Source organism: Hemicordylus capensis, chromosome 6, assembly GCF_027244095.1.
Source record: "Hemicordylus capensis ecotype Gifberg chromosome 6, rHemCap1.1.pri, whole genome shotgun sequence".
In the NCBI taxonomy this organism is placed as follows: domain Eukaryota; kingdom Metazoa; phylum Chordata; class Lepidosauria; order Squamata; family Cordylidae; genus Hemicordylus; species Hemicordylus capensis.
In genome coordinates, this window is record NC_069662.1 from 16,684,657 (window position 1) to 16,689,530 (window position 4,874).

General features: G+C 44.8%; 1 protein-coding gene across 2 annotated transcripts in view; it reads right to left on the bottom strand.

Annotated features, from left to right (window-relative positions):
• The window catches only part of ITGAL (integrin subunit alpha L), an 87,341-nt gene extending 85,272 nt beyond the window's left edge, over window positions 1–2,069 (bottom strand). For both annotated transcript variants that reach the window (XM_053260799.1, XM_053260796.1), the window contains exons 1-2: window positions 1,967–2,069; window positions 733–909 (exon numbers count right to left, since the gene is read on the bottom strand). The gene's annotated coding sequence lies outside the window, so the exon portion shown is untranslated. The remainder of the gene's footprint in view (window positions 1–732; window positions 910–1,966) is intronic.
• Between the last annotated feature and the right edge of the window lie 2,805 nt (window positions 2,070–4,874).

Consider the following 4,874-nt stretch of genomic DNA (forward strand, 5'->3'; position numbering starts at 1 on the left):
TTGAAAATCAGTAAGGAAGGGGCTAAATGAATCTGAAGGGGAAGAGAGTTCTAAAGAAGTGGGGCAGCAACCAAAAAGGCCCTTTCACGAGTCCTAGCAACCCGAACCTCTCGGAAATCAAGGACCGACAAAAAGGCCATCTGAGATGATCTAACCGGACAGGACGTAACTGGATGGGAGAGACGGGTCTATAGGTAGACAGGCGCCAAGCCCCGCAAGGCTTTGAAGGTCAAGACCAGGACCTTAAATTGAATTTGGAAGCGAATAGGCAACCAGTGCAATGACTACAGGAGAGGTGTTACCCTGTTATATTTTCTGGCATTGGCATCCAAGCTAATGTAACATCTGATAATTTACCACTTGCTTTTTAAATGAATGTTCAGATGTCTGCCCTCCGTGCTAGTGCATGGTTGTAAGTGGCACTAGAGCACCAGGATTTTTAAATATATATATAATTGTTTAGATGGCGCTGCCTTTCTCCCAGAAATAGACTGCAGGGCGCAAGCAGCAACTCTGAATGGAATTGCGAGGTGGCCTGCAGAGTCGAAGTAACTCCCACACAGGTGGTCACACCTCTGCCTCATGCTGTATCTCAGAGGTCTCTCCATACAGCACAGCCAAAACTGCCAGAGTATCCCGCACTGCCGTTTTCAACACTCCCCAAACACCACTTTTAAAACATGCATATATTATGTTGTTTGGACGCTGCCCTGCCCAATGCCCTTCACTCACCCAAGGTAGGTGGCAGTGCTCCTGCGGTATGGGGCGTCCCTCCTCTTCCTCCTCCATCTCTCACCCTTCAGGGGCTGGGAAAGAAAGCTGCACTGGCCTAGCCCGACCAGCCTCCATCTCTCTTGGAGCTGCCCGAAGCGGTGAGGCCCCAGAGGGGTCCAGTGAAACTGCACAAGACTTGGGGGAAGAGGAAACAAGGAGTGAGGCATGGGAGGAGGCAGAGCCTAGGAGAGGCTTTAAGAACAAAAGAACACGCTGGATCAGGCCCAAGGCCCATCTAGTCCTGAATCCTGTTTCACACAGTCGCCCACCAGATGCCTCTGAGAAGCCCACAGGCAAGAGGTGAGGGCATGCCCTCTCTCTTGCTATTGCTCCCCTGCAACTGCTATTTAGAGGCATCTTGCCTGAAGCGGGAGGTGGCCTATAGCCACCAGACTAGTAGCCATTGATTGACCCGCCCTCCGTGAATATGTTCTAAGCCCCTTTTAAAGCCATCCAAGATAGGATCACCACAACCTGTGGCAGATAATTCCATAGATTAATTATGTGCTGTGTGAAAAAGTACTTCCTTTTGTTGGCCCTAAATTTTCCAGCCTTCAGTTTCATGGGATGACCCCTGGTTCTAGGGTTGTGAGAGAGGGAGAGATGTTTCTCTCTGTCCAGTCTCTCTACTCCATGCATAATTTCATACACTTCTATCATGTCTCCCCATAGTTGCTTCTTTTCTCAACTAAAAAGCCCCAAATGCTGTAGCCTTACCTCATGAAGACGGTGCTCCAGGCCCCTGATAAGCTTGGTTGCCCTCATCTGCACCTTTTCCAGTTCTATAATGTACTTCTTAAGATACAGTGGCCAGAACCTTATGCAGTACTCCAAATCTGGCCGTACCATGGATTTGTATAAGGGCATTATAATATTAGCATTTTAAATTTCAACCCCCTTCCTAATGATCTCTAGCATGGAATTGGCCTTTTTCACAGGCTACACTGGGCAATTTAGCAGAGAGGCAGCCGATGATGAGGGCGGCCTACAGTTTGGGAGCTGGGCTTCCCCAGAGAGGGAGCCAGCTACAGGCAGCAAGAGTGGCCGGAGAAGGACAATGGTGATGAGTTAACCACCACCACCCTGCATTACTCTGGGGCGTGTTGGGCTTCTGCTCAGAGACGGACATACATTTTAAGGATCAATTGTAATGAAATGTCTTGGAAAAAGGAGTTGGTGGTATAAACAGTACCTTGCCGTTTCTGCATTGAAGTCACTGTAAATCCCTCCTTCGTAGGAACTCCCCCCTACCCTAAGCATAGTGAAGCAGGAGAAATTGGTTTGGAAAACCTCCTCCAGTGCTCTCTCCTCCAAAGGGAACTAAACCCAACTGCACTGCTCTGGAACTCCTTGCAACTTAGAAGTTTGGGAAACAAAACAAAGACCGGTTTTGGGTAGAAATGGAGGTTACTAGTCAGGGCAGAAGCAGCTTGACAATATTGGGATGGTTATGTAGAATTTGGCAACTTGCTCTATGTGAAAGATCTCTCAAAGAAGACTGTTAATGGTATGGTAAAAGGAGCTCCGTTCGTGGTAACATAACATCCCTTCATTCAATAAACAAACAGGGCATTCAATCATTATATCTCCCTTTGCCAGGTTCTGTGGGGCAGTGTGCAAGATCCATCTGGTCCTGATCGCCAGTTAATATCTTTCGCAGCAGACTTTTAACTACTGATCATTTTATTTGATTGTATAAATTTTTAATTTGCTCCTCTACTTCACAGAGTAGCTCTTATATGTTATTTTAGCTGTTCTACGTTTTTAGATGTCATACTTTTAAAGATAGTTGCATATTGATTTCTATTTTATCTTTTATCTTTTATTTCTGTCTTTGATCCTTACTTTATTAATCTCCCTATAGCTCCCAGGCTTAGCCTACAGTATCGTATTTTATTAATTACCCCACAGTTTTGTAGAGTTGTATTTTAATTATCATAATCATAATATAACTGATCTTAATTATAGTTATAGCTATTATCTTTTAGGCCAATTATAGCCATGGTTACACAGGTGTATCTATCTGGTTTTTAATAATTTTAATGAGTTTTAGTTCTTTGTATTTGTACTATATCCTGTGCTGGTCTTTGACCAAAATAAAGGTTGATTGATTATATCTCCCTATTGATCAGCTAAGCCTATGGAAGAATATTCTTCCTGCTGCGTTAGTAGCAGAAAAAATAGAAAGATCACATAGGGCTCAAAACAGAACTGCTCTTCATTATTACAACTCAGAACCTGCACAAGCTCCACCCAACAGCTACAGCTCTCCAAAACTGCATAAACTGCATTGATCCTTAAATGAAAACACAGTGCCCCCGGCATATACATACCTTCATAACTGAGATGTATGTGAAACTGTTATTTTCTTCACTATATTCATATTGCCTGTCAGAAGGTAATGTAGATACTTGCTACCTCCCTTGTCTACGATTATTTGTATACTAGCTTTTGCTTATTTAGATACTCCTAATTACCCCAATTACTCCTGCTAACCGAGCAAAGAGACACCTTTTAAAGTGGTGATTCTCTTATATTTAGCAGGGGGAGAGCAACTGGCCCTATCCAACCCCAGCCCAGCATCCCTCTAGTGACTGTTGCTGGTGTCTATCTTGTGTTTCTTTTTTAGATTGTGAGAGCCCTTTGGGGACAGGGGGCCACTTTATTTATGTATTATTCATGTTTCTATGTAAACCATGTTGTGAGCTTTGGTTGAAGAGAGAGGTATATAAATAATTGTCGTTGTTGTTGTAGAAGATATCGGGAGCTGCCCAAGGTGTGCCTCATGGTCATGGCTGTGACTCTGTGTGGGTGGGCCCCTGGCATCCCAATGCCAACCGATGACATCATCAGTTGGCCAGACTCTCCAGTGGTTGCAGCACTCTGTTCTTGGCTGCTGCCGAGTGAGGCCAGATCAAGAGCACCCGGGGATCTTTGCTGTTCGCTCAGAGGTTGGAATCCTTGTGAGACAAGAGGCAGCTTCAGATGTTAAAAATCCCTGCTGTGGATGGCCCTGCATCTAGGATTAGAGGTTAGGGCAACAATACAAAAGGAGAAGCTCATTTCAGACATTCTAATAAGTGGGATCATGTGATTACAGGTGCCAGACCTCACCTACACACGTTAATTTCAACACAGGGAAAGAGTCCCATTTGTACAGCTGTATGTATGCAGGATTCTGTCAATGTAGGGCTCTTCCAGTCGATGATATAGTCCTACTTCAGTGCAATAAGTACAAGGAGAAAAATACACAAAACACCCAAGGATGTTGTATAATATTCTTAGTGCCATTTACTGTCAATCTGTGAATAAACTCTGCCTTTTCAAACTACTTTTATTCTGACTTGAAGGAAAATACAGTTTATTCACAATGGTGCACAGAGAATTAAAAAAAAAAACCACACAAAAAACCAACCACCTCTGTGGTGCATCTACCATGGTAAAAATGACCATGTAAAATGACTTGTGCATGTATATCACCTGAATGTCCCTTAAAGCTGGCAGAACAGCCTTGTCTGTGAAATCTCTGATTGGGAAAATAAGACCAGCAGGGGGCAGAGCAGGGCTTATTTCTCTTACACCCTTTCTTAATAAACTCCCTTGTGAATAAACTCCCTTGCCCTGCCACTCAAATTCACTGAATGCACTACTTTTACACTGGAATATGCTCGTGGGAAATTTAGATTTTTATTTTTGGGGGGGAAGAAATTATGCATATCATACTTCCTAATGACCAGAGGGGGTGGGGGACAGTGTTCCTTCTAACAAGGATTCCCAGACGCTGTTGATTACAACTCCCAGCATCCCCAGCTGCAATAGCTTTTGCTTGGGGATGATGGGAGTTGTTAGTCCCATACATCAACAACATCTGGGAGTTGTAGCCAACAACATCTGGGAATGTTAGAGGGAATGCTGGTGGGGGAGAAGGAGAGAGAGAGAAAGGGGACAGGGGAGGCTTGACAAGAGGGAGTGAGAGAGGGGATGGGGGGAGGCTTGAGGAGAGAGCGGGGCATGGGGAGGCTTGACAAGAGAGAAAGACAGGGGAAGGGGTTGGGGTGGATTGACGGGGGGTGGGGAGTGGATGGAAGAGGGGGAGAGAA